Genomic DNA, 23,212 nt, shown 5'->3' with positions numbered 1-23,212 from the left:
CTGATATTGGGCTATGTCTATTTTGCAAATTGTATTGTCTCACTATTTATTTGGGAGTTAATCATGTTAAAGACTTAAATTGTGTTATTTTAATTGCTTAAAATGAATTGGATATGTGTTGGTTGGCCTTGTCTTCACGAGAGGCGTCATCATGACTGGGTCTAGGTTTAGGGTCGTGACAAGAGGTAGCTAGGAATGTTCAGGCGTTGGCCAATAGGTTGGTGAGATTGGAAATGTTGGAGCCAAACAGAGTTCCTGGTGGTGTTGTATCTCGGTCATCCTTGTTTAAGTGCATTAAGACACGTCAGTATGATGATCCCCACTTTCTTGTTCTTAAGGACTCGGTGCAACACGATGATGATAAGGAGGTGGCTATTGGTGATGATGAGGTATAGAGCCTTCATGGTCGGATCTGTGTTCCTAATATGGATAGCTTGGGAAAGTTAATTCTTGAGGATGCTCATAGTTCATGGTATTTCATTCACCTAAGTGCTATGAAGATATATCGTGATTTGAAGTAGCATTATTGGTGGAGAAGGATGAAGAAGGACATTGTTGGAAATGTTGCACAATGTTTGAATTGTCAGCAGGTTAAGTATGAGCATCGAAGACCGGGAGGATCTTCAGAGTAGAAATAGAAGCGTATCACTATGGACTTCTTGGTAGGGTTTCCACGGACTTTGAGGAAGTTTGATGCCATTTGGGTCACTGTGGATGAGTTGACCAAATCGGCGCATTTCATTCAGATCACGACTTCGTACACTTCAGAGCAGTTGGCTAAGATCTACATCCGAGAGAATGTTCGCTTGCATGGTGTACCTGTTTATATCATCTCGGATCGTGGCACTCAGTTGACATTGTATTTCTGGAGGGCTGTTCAGGGCGACTTGGGCGCGCAAGTTGAGTTGAGTACATCATTTTATCCTCAGAAGAACGGGCAATCCAGGTGGACCATTCAGATCTCGGAGGATATGTTGCGGGCCTGTATTATTGGTTTTGGAGGCCAGTGGGATCATTTTCTACTGTTAGCAAAGTTTACATATAATAACAACTACTAGTCTAGTATCGAGATGGCTCCATATGAGACCCTATAAGGGAGGCAGTGTCGTTCTCCAGTTCATGACCCAAAATCGACCTAATCGTGATGACACCTAACCCCAACATGCTTGTTAAGACAAATATAGAATAATGTAACTCAAGTGAAAGATCATTATTAACAAAGAATATAAATAGTTGAATTCCATACAACATCCCAAGGATTGGTAATACAAGTCATGAGCCACTAAGATTTAAATTTACAAAGCTGGTAAAAAGAATGAATACAACATCTATTCAAATATACTTAAAAAGAAGTTCAATCCTGAGCTACCAAGAACAAGTTGTCGCAATATCTGGAATGCAAGTACATATTCAATGCTAACCTCCGTCATTCACAGCAGCTTGGATCCTAGATCTGCACGCAAGGTGCAGACGCGTAGTATGAGTACAACCGACCTTTTTTACTCAATAAGTATCCTGATAAACCTTGTGGGAGTAGTGACGAGGTCTCAGAACAAGGATACTCACTATATATAACTTGTACAACTCAAAAATATAAACGTGCATGATGAGAATAAGAAGGCCATGTTTTCTACAACAATGGAGGCTTATTGGGCTCATGATGGTGCCAATGGATTTGGAGAATTGGGCCACGAATTTAAAATGCTTACACTAATTAGCCTTAGTCCAATTGAAACCCAAGAATTTCAAGAAATTGAAGAAGTCCAAGAATCCATTAAAGATTAGGATTTTTTTTCCACGATTGAGATTTCTTAATTCTTGTTTTAGTAGGATTATATTTATAGTTCTAGTCAAACTAGGATTAGGATTATTAGTTGGTAGCCCTTTCCTAGTAGAATTCTTTTTCCTATTTTAGCTAGGATATGTTTTCTAAGACTTATTTTTATTCTATTTTAATTAGGATTAGTTTTCCTTAACCTTATCAATTTTACTCATTGTAAGGTCTATTTAAAGGGCTCAATGTGCTAAAAATAAACATTGGTGATTCGTTTTTCTAAGCTTTTGCTTCAAAAACGTGATTGATCTTTTATTTCATTCTTCTTCCTTTATTCAATGCTTCTTGCAATCTTGCAGGATTGGGGAATGTGTGGGTGAGGATTCTTTCTATCTTACATTCTTCTAACGTGAGTTTGAAGAATGCATTCGTTAGTTTTGTGAAAAACTTTAGCGGGATGCTTTTGTTTTTCTCTTTTCTTTTTACTTGAGAGGTGCAAAACCTTAAAAGTACATCAATTTGGCAAGCAGCATTATCAAAGACAAAATATGAAATACATGTACCATCAAATAGTGAGAAAACCCGTCTAGCTCAGTTGGTAGAGCGCAAGGCTCTAAACCTTGTGGTCATGGGTTCGAGCCCCACGGTGGGCGACGTTTTTTTCTTCATTCCTTGCTTTCCTCTTCTTCTTGCCCTTCTTGAGCCGATGGTCTATTGAAAATAACATCTCTACCTGCATTAGGTAGGGGTAAGGTCTGCGTACAGACTATCCTCTCCAGACCCCACCTGTTGAGATCAAACTGGGTTTGTTGTTGTTGTTGTTGTTTCTCTAACAATGCACATAGAGAGGATGTGCGCTAGTCTCTTTACAGTCGAACATATAAAGAAGATATGCATTTGATATAATATAAAACATCAACAATTGCATAAAGAGAAGATATGCATAGGTACTGTTCCAGTTAAACAACTCAACATATGGAGAAAATATGCATCCAACATCATTAAATCCTTGAGCTTGCATATATAGAAGATATGCGTAAAATGTCAAATAATCCTTCCATGATTCCATATAAAGAAAATATGCATAAATACCAAGAAGTCCTTCAACAATGGCGTATACAGAGGATATGCATGATTAGACAAGTCATAATGCACAGATTGACATATAGAGAACATATGTACTTTGATCATTTCTTATATCATGTGGAATATAAAGAAGATATGCGTAGAAGGCATGTGTATATTCCCGAACTAGCATATAGAGAGGATACTTAGTAAGAGATCATGTATACACCCAAAGAGTTTTCATATAGAGAAGATACACAAAATTCAACCACTGTCCAGTTTCCATAATCCGCGGGTATATCATCAAGGAGAAACATGAGAGGACGACCCTATAGGGATGGATCCTTATCCACATGTTGCACGGACAAAATCCCATGCCTAATCACCGCACTGACAACTCACGTGCCATAATCATAACCACCACATAGATAACTCACGTGCCATAATTCCAACAACTACACAGACAACTCACGTGCTAAGAATCCAGTCCATCACACAAAAACCATGTACAATAAATACATATATACAATCAACGAATATCAAATCATGTACCCAAAGACTGATAAATAGCATGCTAAAGTGTATGCATGTACGAAGTATATAATTATAGCTCAGATTAGGCGGATACACCTTATAACAATGTATATCATGTTCAGACATGGAATCAACACCTAGACATGATCTCTAACATGATTCATGGAGTTCACATAGTCATACAAATGTTGCCCCCGTTTTCTCTCGAAAGTGAGTTTCGATGTGTGATAACTCTTTTAAATGGGTACTAAAAAGAAGATTCTCTACCTAATAATTTTTAATGTGCGTTAGAGCACCTATTTTCCAATAACTCTATTTTGACTAGTCCGATTTAGTAAACATCGGGTAAGAGCTCAAATTACCTCAAAGAAAAGGCGTCAGGTACTCTTCGATGTCTATAAGTGTGGTTCCCGGCCGAATTATAAATTATGTGGGGATTATCAAATTATAGATAATTATTCTAAGTGAGAATAAAAATTAAGGGAGAGTAAAGAGTAGTTGGTCTGTTAAGGTAGAATAAGATGAAGCAACTAATTGAAAGAAATCATGCACAAGTAAAGGAAATAATTTGAAAGAACATAAACTAATTGGTACAGTTCTTTGGAGGATATAAGATATATCTTAGTCAAGTCTAGGTTCTTTAACAAACAGATATACAAGGAACAATTAAACGTAATGAGGAGTCCTAAATTTTTTAGCCTAAAGGATCACCCCTTGCAACATAAATAATACTTTGCAACCCTTTTGAGTACAAGGGTTGCTCATATTATCTAGGGAGTACAGATTATCATCTCCTGCTACCCGATTACTATCTTTAACTTGTTTACCTAAAGCGCACTAGTTCAATTCTAAGTCGTGCCCTACACATGCCTACCCGTCTCATGCCTATGGTCCAATAGGTATTGTACCACTATATAGGTAGTTGTAAACTCAACCTAGGCTGCTCAAAATTAAAAGACTAGGCACCACATAGTTAAAATAAATAAGACTTCATATAAATATTCAATTAACACAAAGGGTTTACGTTTACCCCCACAAATAGACTTGCATGAATGTCAAGAGAATAACGATTAACAGTGGTGGGTAGTGGAAGTATGGTTAGGCGAAATACCCTATGAACATGCTCTTCTAGTTGTAAAATTAAGACGACCAGTTATGTACTACTGCATTTTGAATAATCAGTCTTAAGGCATGATTTCTATGTGAATGCGTAAATGACCAGTTACAATTAATCAGGTACAAGATTCATGCGAGGATGAGTGAACATGTTGCATCGTTTGAGTTCTATAAACGATCTGGTTGGGACCGCTTCTAGACAAAACAATAATGGCGAATTCTTATTTGCAAACCCAATAGTCATGATCTCTAGGCGGATGAATGAAGAGAACACAAGTTGAAGAAAAAGTAGTTTCAGTCACTTAACATGGTGTCCTGTAGGCATACTGTCTATGCAGAAATAAAACACGCCGAACAAATAGCAAACAAGGTCAATTGAATCCTATAGGCATGTTTTCTAGACAAGTTATGAATTATGTTGGCAGTATTAACATTAACAGTTAATTGGAGTCCTAGATCATGATTTTTAAGTGAATATGTGAGGTTAAGGGCTTATATGCATGCTGTCCATTGGCAAGTAGTGCATATAAATAGAGCATGTTGAACAAGTAGCAAATAAAATCATTTAGACCCTATAGACATGCTTTCTAACCATTCATACAAGAATAAGAATATCCCAGCTCCTTTTTACTAATTTCCCCAGCGCTTGCTCTTACAAATTATTATGGACCAAAATAGAATAATTACATGCCCAAATTACAAATATAAAGTAACCCACTAATGCATATGGAACTTCACCAGCCTCGCTCTTCATGTAAACCCATAAGACCAAATTACATGTGCACAAGGGTGGATAAAACACGCTTGGATTCAACGTTCAAATCCAACAACAAACATGGCCCAACAGACCAGGACCAAACATAGAAGCAAATCTCTTGCTTACCCATTAACAACTAATAGGAATATAGGGACATAAGTGCAAACCAGTCATTCAGATGATTTCAAGTTTAGGTAAGAACACATACACATGATTTCCTAGTATTGCAGTTACCAATATCAATGTATATGGTCAAAATCATATGCCTTTGGTTTTTGTAGGCTCGAGAAGTTGCATCGAGGGCAAAAGTTTGATATTGATCAAGCTCGGGCTCGAAGGTAGAATACCAGGCTCGAAGACCTAAGTGCTCGAGGAACATCGGAGCCAAGTATGACCAACTCCGAGATAATGCCGTCATGAGTTTTTTACAAAAGGACAAGATTCCCTCCACATCCCCAAGATCAAGGCGTAAATTCCGGAATAGATTTGTATGAATTAGTACAAATCCGTACTAGGCGGTTATACAACTGTCCCAATAAGATTCCTTACCTTAAATAGAAATGTACCTTATTTAGGGTTCCCCTATTATATAAAGGGGACCCCGACCATTTGTAAACATCATCTAATCATTGTCAAAGAATATACTCTCTACTTTTCGCTCATTGTTCATCATAATTGTCCTATAGCTTTATTATTCTTGCTTTATTGTTCTTGACCAATCTCGAGGTCATTTAGGCTCGAGGTCGAAACTGACTCATCTACTGGTTTGGTCTTACTTTTTTCTTTCATCTATACTTCAGATTTCTTGATTATTAATTATTAATGAACTAAATCACATATCTTTAAAACCACAAATCAAATTTAATTGTTACTCGTATTTTCGAGGTAAACAGTTTGGCGCCCACCGTTGGGCAAAAGATAATAGTGTTTATTTCAATACTGATTTCGGTAACACACGTTATTTTCACACTTGTTCTTGTCAAATATTCTTTGATTTCAGGATAAAACATGTCAAACTCGCAGAATGCACCCGTACACGGTGATGATGGTCTTGGGTTTCACGGAGAAAATGACAACATAATTGCTCCAGGGGTATATGTACCACCGATAAACCCTGGGGAAGTGCCAAATGTAGAGCCAGTGGATGTTAGTTCACATATTTATTTGAATGCGGATCTAGGCGCAAACCTCAAAGCAAGTGTACATAGAGAAGTTAGATCTGGGGGCCAAAGAACACAGGGCGTAGAAGATGGGGGAATCAACCTCCAAGTGATATTCGAGATTCTACAAGCTCAATAGATTGCCACCGCTCAACTTCAGAGTCAGAATAAAACTCCAAGTATAGTCGAACCAGGAAACACTTGACGTACTGAACCGGTGCTAGAAAGATCAAACGAGAACGATTCGGGGACTGACCCCACAATTATGAAGATGCTTGAGGAACTCACCAAGAGGATTGAGTTTGGGGAAAAGAAGATAGAGGATAATGACAAAAAGGTGGAGACCTCTATAACTCCTATGTTGATCAAATACCAGGGCTCCCTCGGTCTTAATAGGATTGGACGCTAAAAAATTCACACAAAAGTTGTTTTCCTCGAGCGCGGCTCCGATGCCCATCCCTAAGAAGTTCCGTATGCCCTGTCGTGCCCCTTTTTCCCTCGCGGGGTCTGGGTTTAGACATTCATAGGGGAAAACTCGTTTCCTTTTGGGAATTGGGTATTTGAATTTGAAGAGTCACCACCTAACGGATTAAGGTGTGTTAGGTCACCTAGAGTAATTAACTCGTGTAACTAGTTTGCATTACCAGAGATTAGGGTAAGGGCTCGAAATAACCTTGAGGGAAAGGTATTAGGCACCCCTCGCGGTCCACAACGGTGGGTCCCGACCGAACTTAAACTATGTGAATTAGTTAATTAACAAGTAAGCGCGTATTTGCAAAATAAAGTAGCTTTCACAGTCTAAATAGATATATGATCAAGGAAATTCAGATAATTAAAGTAAAAGAGGTTTGGATAGCTTAAATGCACATATATGTAAAGAAAAAAAGGAAGTTTAGTGTCACGACCCAAACCGATGGGCCGCGATGGGCACATGGTACCTTACTCAACCGAGTACCAATGTAACGTATCTTCTTAATACATCATCATATACACGTGACATACATGCTTAATAGGGCAACATGATCTTTTATAAACTCAAAACATTGGCCGACAAGGCCGTACAATCTTTCACATAAACGACATACATCTACAAGCCTCTAAGAATACATAAATATCATAATGGTCGGGATAAAGTCCCGCCATACCAAATAATACACGTCTAAATCATACTAACCAAACAAGCAACTCCGAAGCAAATGGAGCGTACCAATATCTTCCGCTGAGCTGATAGCCTACTTGGAGGGCTCTCGACCAGTCTATCGGGACCTGCGGGCATGAAACGCAGCGTCCCAAGGCAAAAGGGACATCAATACAAATAATGTACCGAGTATGTAAGGCATATAAATAAGTACATAAGAGACATGGAAGAAATATAGACTACATGACTCATCCTGTAAGTCTGAATAACTTTGTAAATCATAAATTACTTTTAGCGTCATGCATATGCGTATGAATATCATGTCGTGCATAGGTACATGTTTCATAACATCATCAGCCTCTGAGGGCATCCCATCATATCATATCAGCCACTGTGGGCAAAATCATCATCGTATACCAGCTGATCAGGTAGTGGTGCATATATAACGCCATAACCTTTCCCATATCCCATATACATATATATACATACATATATACGCGTATATAACGCCGTTTGAATACATACATATATATGCGTATATAATGCCATTTGAATACATACCCATATATGCGTATATAATGCCGTTTGAATCATATTTCAGCCACTGTTGGCAACATCATCATCATATACTAGCTGATCAGGTGGTGGTGCGTATATAACGCCATAACCTTTTCCCATATCCCATATACATATATTTACATATATACGCGTATATAACGCCATCTGGTCATGGGTCAATGTACGTGGATGCAATGCATGAAATGTACGTCAATAAAATTATTCAGAATGTCATAAGACCATTTTGCCCCTTGAGCAATATCATAATGTAACATCCTTTCAACTTTCGTATTTTTCTGAGACCCATGAATAGATGATAAAATATTATGACACCTAGAAATTAAAGAACATAGATATTTCTATTACTCCTATGAGTAGAGTCACTTTTGGAATTTGTGCATTTGCACGTTTCGTTCATATCGTAGGGATCATGCCAAAAGAAAGAAGGGATAGCCTTAATATACCTGGAATAGGTACAACTCCGTATAAATATCCCGTTGAAAACCTTCGTGGATTGAATTTAGACCCAAAAATCAGATTTAAGATTCTGCGTTTGAACTTGAGGAACAAAATTATTCTGTTTCAATAGCTCTTGGCTTCAAAGTAACGAATTGTATTTTCTTTCAATAGTTCTTAGCTAACTAACAGATTTTTTTTTGTTTCAAACCCAAAGATACGAAATGACGCTAATGTGGTTTCTTTGAGAATTTGAAAGGAAAATATTTCTGGTTTTCTTAAGTTTGTAAGGAAATATCCTTATTTGAATTCCTTGATTCATTGACAAGAATGAGTGATATAAGTTATTATCCTAATTAGGTAGGATTGCTAGGTTACATTATTAATGTGATCTTACATAGGCACATGGCATAATGACTTATGAGTCATGTTTAGCCATTGTGGCTTTAGGCCACGTGGGGGCATAATTTTTAATAAATTTTATTTTTATCCACTTATTAGTTAATCGGGTAATGTCCTGTTACCCGATATTACCCCCATAATTGAGAATTATATCCACTTACTTAAAATACTACTCTCTTTGCACATACCTTATACACCCTATTATCATGGTCATATAGTACCTTGTATGGCACTAGTCCATAAATGACGAGTATTTTATCTCGGGCCGTATTTTATCCCTAAATGCCAAACTTTGACAAAATTCATTTTCTTAGACTTGCTCCCCCTTTCACCTTCATGAATTTACTAATCACTTATAATTCTTATAGTCCCCAAATAATATTTTCCTTGGACTGATGTCAATTACTTTACGACAAATTCAACGTACATTACTGCAGGGTGCAACATCATCGTAACTTATTACTGCGAAGCGTAACATCAACGTAATGTAATATTGCTGGCATTACATTGTCTTAATATAATACTGCCGAACGTAATATCGACGTAGTATTGCGGGGCGTAACATTATTCCCCCCTTTGAAACATTCGTCCTTGAATGTTGACTGATGCTTTTATCATTTTCGTAACTTATATTTCTCGTGAATACCTTAATACTCTTCTTGCCATTTAAGAATTTTCTCTGTGAATAAATCCAAAGTCTAGGGTATTCCCCTCCTTTAGTCTTTTTGCTCATATCATCACCTGTGGTCCTAATCTTCCTAATCTTGCAACTTCTGTTACCTCCTGTCATGCAACCTGTATGACCCTGGCTTTATAGGTGCACTTATGTAATTCATCTTTCCTTTTTCATTTTATCTTTTAGTCAATCTTTAGGCCTTACTTTGTATATACAAGGCTTAATAAGATACCTCTCTGGGCCTCTATAGGTATACTGAAGTCCTTTGCTCGATACTTTGTAGAACTTGCGAATATGGACATATCTTATTTCATAGATCTGGTTACCCATTCACCTGACTTTACTGCATTACATGGGTTATACTATACCATAATTTTTGCTCCAATCTACCTTTACTGAGGTATGCTTACCTAGTTCCTAGTTACTTTTGTTGTCTTTCAGGTATAAATCTCAGTCCTTCAATGCCCCTTCATTATCGTTCGTCTTAAGAATCATGGCCTAGCCTCATGTCATAGTTTGTAACTTATATCTGACTATTGTTGATTCGCCTCAAAGTTGATCTATAATCCTTTACTTGAAGACTTGGAATTTCTTCACGTAATACATTACCGCTAGGGCTTACGTTGTATTGAGGAATATTTGAAGTGATTTCCATAATCATATTTTATAGTATCTCAATGCGATTCATGGGGTATTTTGATTTTTGTGCTGCTAGTGAAATCTTTTTCTCCTTCTCTTCTTCTATTTTCTCTTCTTTTTTTTTTCTTTTTTTTTCAAATCATTATTCAAACGAAGGCCCAAACGCCATCCTTTATCTGTCACAATTATCCCCTTATTTTGTTACTAGGTCAGCATTTCATTCTTCCTGAATGTTATTAATATTAGACTCCTTTGAGTTCATTCAGGCTATACTGAACTTTCAATAACTTAGAGAAACCATTATCTTTCTTGTTTTCATGGACTTAATCCTGAGGACTTATCCATTCTCGTCGCCTTTTCACTTGCCTTTCCTCAATCTTACTCATGTTTTCTCAAAACTTTGTCACTCTACCATACTTTAGCTTGCGACCTATAAATATCCATGTATAATACTCGCAACTTTCCTTCAACTTGCTTGTACCATAGATTTCCTTATGCTATTTTGGAATGTCAAGCGATACATCACATCGTCTCCAACTCTTCTCTATTCTCTTAACTAGATCTCTCAGTACTTAGAAACCATAGGTTGGAAGATATGCTGCTGATGATGCCGCTATCATTTTCGATTATTGAATCCTCGTGCTTATAGCCTTCTATCCGAAGTATGGACTATTCACAATCTTCTTCCTTTAGGTATCTCATACGTTGTTCACCTTTACCTTACTTACCTTAAAATATCGTATCGTATCTTCTATCTCTTTTCTGACCTCCCTTCCACCTAGGAGTAATTCACGTCCATAACTTGAAGCTCTATTATAATACTCGCACCTATGGTACATACACAATTCGATGGGAGCTTCGTACTGACCTTTTATGAGGCTAGTACTTCTTCTAACTGGCTTTCTTGTAGGGCCATTATAGATTATGACTGTTGTGTTATTTCTCTTGAACATCTGACATTAAGAGTGATTCTATCATGTTCTCCAGCACAACTTCTATAATTTTTCGAGGTCCAATAATCAGACTCCTGATTTACTTAGGTGATGTAATTCTTTAGTTCCCTCTTCCTTCTGATAAACCTTTACGTAGGCTTAAGCTATCTTCCGACCTTTGGCTCATGGTATCAGTTATTACCTTAGCCTTTCATGGGCGTTATGGAATATCCAAGATACAATCTTCTAACAATTCAATCCTCTGTTTATGCCCTGTGCTCAATTCTTTCCTTTAACTTATATCAGAGTCTTCTATGGCTGTATGATTATCAACAAATATGCTGCCTGGATAATACTCCAAAATCTTGAGTGTATCCATAACGTACTAACTCTAGATCATTGATCGAATAATTCCTTTCGTTCCATCTCAAATTTCTTTCAACGTAAGCTATTACTTTTCCCTGTCTTTCTGCCCCTTGTTGCATCCATACTTAGCTTATCTTAGTGCCGACATTTGCCAGAGTTTCATATAACTCATATGATCTTGAATATTACTTTTAACTTTATTTCCTATTCATTTACCACGGTAGGTGCCACTTTCCTTTTGAGTGCTTACAATGTTGTTGTGAGACTGTTGTTACACGACCATCTCCTCTTTAGGTCGTTGTGCTTAGATTGAAGCCTTCTTTCTTATCTCCTCAGCTAGTCTTTCGTTGTAGTACATAGGGAGAACCCTTGACTCTCGTAAAGCTGTGAGCTTATTATGGACCTTTTGATGTCCTTCCTTGCCTATAATTATCCGTAGTTACTTAGCTTCATGCCCTTATGCTTGTATGGTTGCTTCTGAACTGATATTTTGACTGCCTTCCCAGTGACACTTTTTTTTATCCCCGTAACACTCATACGGTATCTTTAAATACCCCGACTCTTGTTTGAATATATCTCAAGTATTATAATGATATTCTTTGACGTTGAATTCTCCATGTTGGGTTTTACTATGTTTATCTTACACAATCTGATGACTCGTGTGTAACCTCCTGGTTAGCCATAACTGGGATCTTCCTGACCAATTGCAAACTACTCGTTCTCCCATTCTCATATTAATATTCCTTGTAATCTTTCTTGGGTTATTTATTTTGTTTTAACTTACGTCTCGCACTGGCTCCTTATTTATTAATAATAGCTCAGGTAGAAACCTTTACTTCATCTCCTTGACATCGTGTTTGCACAATATTCTTGAACCGTAGCATATCTGTAAGATTTGGATAAGTGCTATCTCATTCCTCTTTCAATTATCGCATTCTTCCTTTACCATTCTATAGTCACTAGAACCACTTAATTCTAGCTTAATGCAACATTACTCCATATTCCCCCCTTTAGGGGTGTACTAAGAGTTGAAGCCACGAGAATTTACCTATAGATGTTTTACCTCTTCATCTTTGGCGTTGTTTCACAACACCAATGATCCTTACTCGCCTTGCGGCAATCCTTTTGTACCAAAGATGACAAATTCCCTTACTCACGAGGGTGGCACTTAGCTTAACTGGCATATATAGTCTCTTAAGCTTAACTTTGCTCACATTGCTTGCTTTAGGGAAGTGTCTCCCTGGATGACCATTCTATGAATTTCTCATGAATCTTCTTTTGTTGTCCATTCTACTATTGGCAGGACAAAATCTGAAATTCCCATGATGTCGAGTACTTTCCAATTATTCAGTCCCTAATTCATATTTAGTTTATCTTGTTTATCAGTCCATACTGATCTCTGTTACTTTGGGGATTAACTCTCCCCTCTGGTAGTCGTGTTGGATTCACGAACTTATTTTTCGGAATGAGGATATAACCTTATGGCCTATACTCTTTTGTTGTCTTAAGGCCTATCACTATCTCTTCCTTCATTTGACTATATGTTCTGTAACACTCTACCGATTTCATCTATGTATCACACTTTATTCATAATGCTTCCTTATCTCACTTCTCATTATTCTGCTAATATTTCTGCATATCCCTTTTCTTGTGAAAACTTCAATACGACATTCTTTCGCTTTTAATTTTCCTTTTCTCCATCCAGTGGCTCTTCAAGTTGCTTAACGTTTTCGTTTTACTAGAGACGCGAGCCACACTAAGGTAATATTTATCCCTTCAAGACTTATAGTGCATGTCTTTGTAGCACTCATATCTAGCTGTACTATTCTAGGGTGCACCATCTGGGTATCTCACAAGAAGATCTATTGGAACATTTGTAATACCCTTCGGAAATATCAACCACACAAACAATCCACTCACCATTTTGGTTTACTCTAACCACAGCCAGGTCCTGATGTTCCATCCTTTTTCTTAACTACACCTGTTAGCCCCCATAGGGCATAACTGATATGGGTACGACTAATTGTATATACCGCTGTTACTATTGATTATAACTCAAAAAGCTTATGTGCCTCTGCCTGAATTATAAACACTGTTAACCTTTGTTAACTGGGCGCCTCATACCATTCTTTATCTTGCTTCTTTTGCTTGTTGAAACTTGTATTTATCTTCTTAATCTTTCACTTTCTTTCACCATAAAGGCGGATAGACATTCTTGCCTTAAGGTTTCTTAGAAAGAGGCGTACACTTTTCAATACGCACATGATCTGCTAAAGACCTGACATTTACTTATCATAAGCATGATACAAAGCCGAGTTAATCTAATTCAACACTTCCACAGCTATATCTCTTATCGATCATCTTTCTGAACGTAGGTATTGTCTTATTACGAATAAAAATAGAAGTTCAGGACTTGAATTATAATAAGTGAGTTCTACCACACGATCTAGAATAACAAAAAAGAGTGTCAATCTTAAATGCCATGTAGCCTCCTGCTTATAAGTGTGGTGCACGACACACCCATAAACAAGACTCAACTAGACACGGCTTGTAGACATCCCTAAGAAAGAACTACTCTGATACCACTTTTGTCACGACCCAAACTGATGGGCCGCGACGGGCACACGGTACCTTACTCAACCGAGTACCAACGTAACGTATCTTCTTAATGCATCATCATATACACGTGACATACATGCCTAATAGGGCAACATGATCTTTTATAAACTCAAAACATAGGCCGACAAGGCCGTACAATCTTTCACATACACGACATATGTCGACAAGCCTCTAAGAATACATAAATATCATAATGGTCGGGATAGAGTCCCGCCATACCAAACAATACACGTCTAAATCATACTAACCAAACAAGCAACTCCGAAGCAAATGGAGCGCACCAACATCTTCCGTTGAGCTGATAGCCTACTTGGAGGGCTCTCGACCTGTCTATCGGGACCTACAGGCATGAAACGCAGCGTCCCCAAGCAAAAGGGACATCAGTACAAATAATGTACCGAGTATGTAAGGCATATAAATAAGTACATAAGAGACATGGAAGAAATATAGACTACATGACTCATCCTGTAAGTCTGAATAACTTTGTAAATCATAAATTACTTTTAGCATCATGCATATGCATATGAATGTCATGTCGTGCATAGGTACATGTTTCATAACATCATCAGCCTCTGAGGGCATCCCATCATACCATATCAGCCACTGTGGGCAAAATCATCATCGTATACCAGCTGATCAGGTGGTGGTGCGTATATAACGCCATAACCTTTCCCATATCCTATATACATATATATACATACATATATATGCGTATATAACGCCGTTTGAATACATACATATATATGCGTATATAATGCCATTTGAATACATACCCATATATGCGTATATAACGCCGTTTGAATCATATTTTAGCCACTGTGGGCAACATCATCATCATATACCAGCTGATCAGGTGGTGGTGCGTATATAACGCCATAACCTTTTCCCATATCCCATATACATATATTTACATATATACGCGTATATAACGCCATCTGGTCATGGGTCAGTGCACGTGGATGCAATGCATAAAATATACGTCAATAAAATTATTCAGAATGTTATAAGACCATTTTGCCCCTTGAGCAATATCATAATGTAACATCCTTTCAACTTTCGTATTTTTCTGAGACCCATGAACAGATGATAAAATATTATGACACCTGAAAATTAAAGAACATAGATATTTCTATTACTCCTATGAGTAGAGTCACTTTTGGAATTTGTGCATTTGCACGTTTCGTTCATATCGTAGGGATCATGCCAAAGGAAAAAAGGGATAGCCTTAACATACCTGGAATAGGAACAACTCCGTATAATTATCCCGTTGAAAACCTTCGTGGATTGAATTTAGACCCAAAAATCAGATTTAAGATTCTGCGTTTGAACTTGAGGAACAAAATTATTCTGTTTCAATAGCTCTTGGCTTCAAAGTAATGAATTATATTTTCTTTCAATAGTTCTTGGCTAACTAATAGATTTTTTTTTGTTTCAAACCCAAAGATACGAAATGACGCTAATGTGGTTTCTTTGAGAATTTGAAAGGAAAATGTTTCTGGTTTTCTTAAGTTTGTAAGGAAACGTCCTTATTTGAATTCCTTGATTCATTGACAAGAATGAGTGATATAAGTTATTATCCTAATTAGGTAGGATTGCTAGGTTACATTATTAATGTGATCTTACATAGCCACATGGCATAATGACTTATGAGTCATGTTTAGCCATTGTGGCTTTAGGCCATGTGGGGGCATAATTTTTAATAAATTTTATTTTTATTCACTTATTAGTTAATCGGGTAATGTCCTGTTACCCAGTATTACCCGCATAATTGAGAATTATATCCACTTACTTAAAATACTACCCAGTTTTACCCACAGTACCTTACAACTACCCTCCCGTTTTACTAGTTACCCCAATATCCGTTTACAAATAATTATTATAGACTAAGATTGAATAAATTACATAAATATGATATAGATTAAACTATAGGGAGCCTGATGCAGACCTAAAGCAAACCTGAGGCACCAGGCCTTTAGTAGTCTTAAATGCCCAAGATTTCATTACCACATTTGTTTCCAAGTGTGTCAGAGTTCCCTAAGGACCTCAAGGATTCCGGGCAGTGCTCACACCCAGACTTTTCTCAAATAGAGACTGATTATTTGCAGTATGGAAGAGCCAGCCCTGATATGCTAGAGTTTAGAGAGATCTCTAGGATCTCTAAGCAGTACACATACCAGAGGGGCATAACCTATTGACTTAAGAGTAAAGTGAGATTGCTTAACATAGTTTTGAGAAGGTTTTGATAAGAAAACAATATAGAAGTGACTCTAGGAGTGAAATAAACATGTTTGAGAAAGGTATTAAAATAATTTTTGAAATCAGCCAACAAAAATCACAGAACAACCAGATTCAGAACAATTGGCAAACAGACACATAGAATACACATCAATGTATAATGGAGCACATAAACAACAAGATACACGAAATTCTCAAGGGTTCTATAGCTATAGGGTAGGTGATTGAGACATAGAGCAAGGATTACAGTAAATCCATATTGAAAGCACATAAACACTGGACAAGATCAAGAACACAACTAGAGTTACCCTGGAGAGACTAGATAACTTAGCATGATCTCATTAGCAAAGCAAAATAGGCAAGAACTTAAATGAACAGGCTAGGCAAATATCAAGCAAGTATTGATAGTGGAGACATGCTAATCACACACTGAACAAAACAAGATTTAGACATGCTAGATAAAGCAGTAGATAGACAAGTATAGTTTAGACATGCTAATCATATATTGAACAAGACAGTGTTAGGCATGTTAAGCAAAACAGTAAACAGGAACAAGAATGGAACTCATAACTGATGAACTAAGCGGTAATGAAACATATAGGGTTTAGGTTCTAAAATTTAATCTGGGACATACCAGTTAGGGAAAAAGAACACAAGATGTGAAGCAGATGTTGTGCAATATCTAACCTTGGCTTACAGCCGCCAAGACTAATGAAAATCACAAGTAGCAGAGAAGAACAGAGAGCTTTTTGGAGTGAAAATGTGTTTGTGAACCAATGTTCGTGTCTCAGAAGTGAGAATAGAGGAGAGTATATATAGTGGTTAGGAGTAAAGCAGAATAAGTAAAGGAGATCAATCATTCAACAATTAAGGAAGCCACAGAATCAATTATACACAAATTAGTGCAGTTTTTCCTTAATTAGGGGTAATTACCCAATGGTAAAGGGCATGATACATTTAAGGAAAGAAAATCAAGTGAGCAATTAGGGGTAAATAGACATGAGTTCAATTAAGGAAACAATCTTGAAGAATTAGTAAGTATCACAGCTAATCACATAAGGTAAGAAAACTAATTAAGGTCGTAAATAAGGAAGCAATCAAGAATCAGCACATAAGTTTGACAGAGCAAATTAGTAAATCAGAAATTCAAAATAGTACTGATCAAAGGGGGGAAGAATATAGGTTTCCACAACTAGACAAATAGACTAAAATAAAATTTCATAACCACACAGAAATCAGTCAAGAAGTCAAACCAGAAACCTTAATAGAGATGAACAAGGGTAAAAAGTCAAAACCAATGAATCTGACTAAGGGAAGCATGTGAATCAAACATAGAATGAAACATTGCACAAGTAACACGAAGAGCTCATAATCGAATCACAATATGGGAAAACTTGGGCTCTAGCGTAAATCGACTAGGTTAAAGAAAACTCAACATAAATCGGTCAGAAGCACGTAAGAACAGAAGATTAAACATTCAAAATCGGAAAGCTTTTAGAGAAGATGATTTTCAGTAAACCCTAGTTTTTAGGAAAAACGGAGAATCAATTGAAAAACCATAAAACTTTCACAAAAACATGTGAGGTAGGTTCGATTCGTCTCAGATCTATACATATTTGAAAGGATTGGAGACCCAAAATTAGGGTTTTCGAAAGTAGAATAGAGACGAGATCATAGGCTTAGGAATCCATGAATTTAAGATAAAAAATAAGAAGGATCTTAATCAAAGTCAAACCAAATGGCCTGAAACAGGCGAGAAAAACCCAAAGGTGTACACAGACTTGCCTAGGTCCCTTGAGAATTTCCTCAAGGATCTTGGAGATGGAGGTACCATAGCATAGAAGAGGCCATTAGAGGCCTGAGGTGGTGAAGAACCACCATAGGAAGGCAATAGATGAGTGACAACGAGGGAATTAAGGTTAGAGTTAGAGAGCTTTTGAGAGACGGAGAGAAGGGTGACGGCGGGGGGAAAGATGAAAATGATTAGGGTTAGAGGGGGAGGGGTATATGGGTTTAATTAAGGTAGGGGATCCTGGACCGTTGATGAAGAATGATCAACGACCAGGATTGGCCAAAGGGTTTTGGGTTGGGTAGATACAGTATTGGGACTGGGTTTTTTGGGCTAATTTTATAAGGTTTTGGGCTGGTAGATTTTAGGCTAAAATTGAAATAAAAGAGGCTATTTGTTAAATAACACCAGACAATTGATTAAAAATAATTTGTAAAATAATTACTAAATATAAAAAATAACTTTCATGCATAGAAATATGTTAAAAATAGTTATTTAGTATTTAAAAATACAAAGGACTAATTTGTGGTAAAATAATACGAAAATGTACGGATGGGCTATAATTGCAAAATTATTGCAATTATAGCCAAAAGGTACCAATTTGGCTATCTATGAAATAATTTGGACTCAATAGGACCATAATAGTAATATTAAATCAAGACATGTTCTAAATTCATTTATGATGCAAGTTTACAATTATTTATTAAAGGTAAAATAATAGGCAAATTAATTTAACAAATGTAGAAATTGTGGAAAAATTCCAACTAATGCTAATGCATGATTTTGAAGATATATATGCATTTTAAAACTATTATAAGGAAAAATTGAGTATCAACATCTGCCTCTCTTTACCCGGGAAGGATGAAAGAGTTTTCGGGTAAATAAATGATGGCCAATTTTGACCAAATGGGATGTTTTGAAAGATAGAGGCTAGAATCTGGTCTTTGATCTGCCTATATATCCATGGTTTTTACAGGAATCAGGCCATGTGTATTTCCAGGTCCATATGCAGAATATACCGATGAAGTCATTCAAGAAGGGACACGAGATTCTGGGATGGGTGAAAGAGTGGTTATGGTGAACGGTCAAGTTTGAGATAGTGAAGGAACTGGAGAGAGATTGCTCCTGCTAGGATAGTAGCTGCTTACTGGTCACCTCTAGATAAAGAGATTCTACGAACATGTATTTGTGCGAAAATTTAAACATGATGCAGATAACTTTTGGAACATGAAAGTTGTCTTCGGACGGTTAAGGATGACGTCCTCAGACTATGGTGTCCTGGGCTATGAATTGTTCAGTAAGGGATTCGTAAGACATGAAATGATGTTCTCGGGCCATGAAGATGGTGCCTCCGAACCATGACGCCTTTGAATAATGATATGCAAATTTGAGAGATCCTCAAGCTATGACATGGTGTCTTCCGGCTATGAGGATGATGCCTTTAGACTATGACGCCTTTGGATAGATTGTCGATATTTTAGCCCATGAAATGCGATAATAAGATGTTGACAAGACAAAGCTTAGTCTTGCGAAATGGAGGCCAAATCTTAGCCCGACAGAAGAGCAAATAGATAGTACTTGAATAGAGCAACATTTATGCAAGGAGGGACAGGGCTTAGTCCCATGCAAATAGAAGGCAATGCTTAGCCTTATGCAAGTATGGAGGAAGAGCTTAGCATCATGCAAGATTCGGGACATGGCTTAGTCCCATGCAAATGGAAGGCAGTGCTTAGCCTTATGCAAATATGGAGGTAGGGCTTAGCCTCATGCAGGATGCGGGACAGGGCTTAGTCCCATGCAAATGTAAGGCAGTGCTTAGCCTTATGCAAATATGGAGGCATGGCCTAGCCTCATGCAAGACATGGGACAAGGCTTAGTCCCATGCAAATAGAAGGCAGTGCTTAGCCTTATGCAAATATAGAGGCAGGGCTTAGCCTCATGCAAGATGCGGGACAAGGCTTAGTCCCATGCAAATGGAAGGCAGTGCTTAGCCTTATGCAAATATGGAGGCAGAACTTAGCCTCATGTAAGATGCGGGATAGGGCTTAGTCCTATGCAAAGGGAAGGCAGTGCTTAAACTTATGCAAACATAGAGGCAGGGCTTAGCCTCATATAGGGTTTGGGACAGGGCTTAGTCCTATGCAAGTAAAAGGCAGAGCTTAGCCTTATGCAAATATGGAGGTAGAGCTTAGCCTCATGCAAGGTACGGGACAGAGCATAGTCCTATGTAGATGGAAGGCAGTGCTTAGCCTTATGCAAATATGGAGGCAGGGCTTAGCCTCATGCAAGATGCGGGACAAGGCTTAGTACCATGCAGATGGAAGGTAGTGCTTAGCCTTATGCAAATATAGAGGCAGGGCTTAGCCTCATGGAAGATGCGGGACAGGGCTTAGTCCCATGCAAAGAACGAGTAGCAAATAAGAGTAGAATATTTCTTAGATGGAGATATATTTGGTGTCTAGTGGCCCGATTTATAGTGATTTTGCTGCGTGTATATATTTGTGGATGCTACTGCTACGTCAGATGTGCATGCGCTCCAAGAAAAATTGAATTTTTTTAAGGGAAGGTTGGTTTGTGCCTTCGTCTGCTGGCTTTGTTTCTTCATGCTAGATGCCTTGTTTGAGTTTCCCTGGGTAACACCTGGCTGTTACGGAAATAGAGTTTTTGAAAATGTGCGATTATTGATAAAAATAGAGTTATTTTAGAAACATATTGAAATATCAAGTAATTTTAAATGAACTAGTGACTGTAACACATTTCAGAGATATTGCAGCTTTCTCGTGTTAAAGTTTTGAGGGTCCTTCTCAAATCCTGCCTTAGTTTGGTAGATGATCCTTCAGTTGTTTGTGAGCAACGGACTCGTTGATCCTTCTTCGGAATTTTGAAAATCCTTCTCAAAATTCTGCCCCAGTTTCTTAACCAATTTCTGATTTTCTGGCATGTGCTGGCATCAGCTGGACTTGCTCTAAAATTTTGAGGGTCCTCCTCAAAATTCTATCCCAGTTTCTAATTCTAGGGGAAATGAAAATTTTATTATGATATGACCGAACCCACAGGGCTACCTACGTATCCCCTCTTAAATGGGAATCAGGTTAAGCGTAGTTCAATTACATCAGATGAAGAAATGTAAATAGTCTAAGCGTAGAATCTCTTGACTGCGTCTGAATTGATTGGTTTTGGCGAGACTTCTCCGTCCATTTCTACAAGTATGAGCGCTCCTCCTGTTAGCACCCTGTGAACCATATAAGGACCTTGCCATTTGGGAGAAAATTTTCCTTTGGCTTCATCTTGATGTGGGAAGATCTTTTTCAATACCAGTTGTCTTGGTGTAAACTGTCTTGGTTTGACCCTTTTGTTGAAAGCTCTGGACATTTTGTTCTGGTAAAGCTGACTGTGACATACTGCGTTCATCCTTTTTCCATCTATAAGGGCCAATTGCTCATAGCAGCTCCTTATCCATTCTGCATCGCTGTGTTCGACTTCCTGTATAATCTTTAAAGAAGGAACCTCTACCTTGGCTGGGATGACAACTTCAGTACCATAAACCAGCATGTAGGGAGTTGTCCCGGTTGATGTGCGAATTGTAGTGCGGTATCCCAACAAAGCAAAGGGTAGTTTCTCATGCCATTGATTATGGTTTCTACCATCTTCCTTAGTATCTTCTTGATGTTTTTGTTGGCGGCTTCTATGGCTCCATTCATCTGAGGTCTATAGGTTATGGAATTCTTGTGCTTGATTTTGAAAGTATCACACATGGATTTCATCATATCACTATTGAGATTGGCAGCATTATCAGTAACAACGGACTCGAGAACTCCGAATCAGCAAACAATACGATTTTTGACAAAGTCTGCAATGACTTTCTTGGTTACAACTTTGTAGGATGCAGCCTCTACCCATTTCGTGAAATAGCCAATGGCTACTAGAATGAACCTGTGCCCGTTTGAAGTAGTGGTCTCGATAGGACCAATGACATCCATTCCCCAGGTGGCGAATGGCCAAGGCGAGCTTGCGGCATTGAGCTCATTTGGCGGCACTTTTATCATATCAGCATGCACTTGACATTGGTAGCATTTGCGGACAAACTGGATGCAATATGTCTTCATAGTCATCCAAAAGTAACCGGCCCTAAGTATCTTCTTGGCCAAGACAAAACCATTCATATGCGGGCTGCAGGTCCCAGTATGTATTTCCTCAAGTAGCTTAGAAGCCTCTTTTGCGTCGACACATCTTAGCAATCCCAAATCAGGATTTGTTCTGTACACGTTTCCCCCGCTGTGGAAAAAGTGATTGGACAATCTCCCAAGTGTGCATTTTTAAGTATGGTTCGCATGCTCTAGATATTCTCCTTTTGCCAAATACTCTTTGATATCATGAAACCAAGGCTTGCCGTCTGTTTCTTCTTCAATGTGGGCACAATACGCTGCTTGATTATGAATTCTCACTGGGATGAGATTAATGAAATTCTTGTCCAGATGCTGTATCTAGATGACAAGGTGGCTAATGCATTGGCAAACTCATTCTGAATTCTGGGCATATGCCGAAACTTTATCTTCATGAATCTCTTTATCAATTCCTATACATGGTGTAGATATGGAAATATCTTGGAATTCTTGTTGGCCCACTCTCCTTATACCAGGTGCACAAGCAAATCTGAATCACCTATTACCAGCAACTCCTAAATATTCATGTCGATTGCCATGCTGAGCCCTAGTATGCATGCTTCATACTCTACCATGTTGTTGGTGCAGGAAAATCTGAGTTTAGCAGATACCGGATAATGTTGACCTGTTTCTGATACCAACACCGCCCCAATGCCCAATGCTTTGAAATTTACAGCTCCATCGATGAACATCCTCCAATCGTCGTAATGACACTTATTCATCAGGAAAATACGTTTTAGGGGTTCGTATTCTCCTTCCACCGGATTTTTGGCAAGATGGTGTGCCAATGCTTGTCCTTTGACCGCCTTTTGAGTTACATAGACGATATTGAA

The sequence above is a fragment of the Nicotiana tabacum genome, chromosome 10, assembly GCF_000715075.1.
Source record: "Nicotiana tabacum cultivar K326 chromosome 10, ASM71507v2, whole genome shotgun sequence".
In the NCBI taxonomy this organism is placed as follows: Eukaryota; Viridiplantae; Streptophyta; class Magnoliopsida; order Solanales; family Solanaceae; genus Nicotiana; species Nicotiana tabacum.
This window is presented reverse-complemented; position numbering follows the sequence as displayed.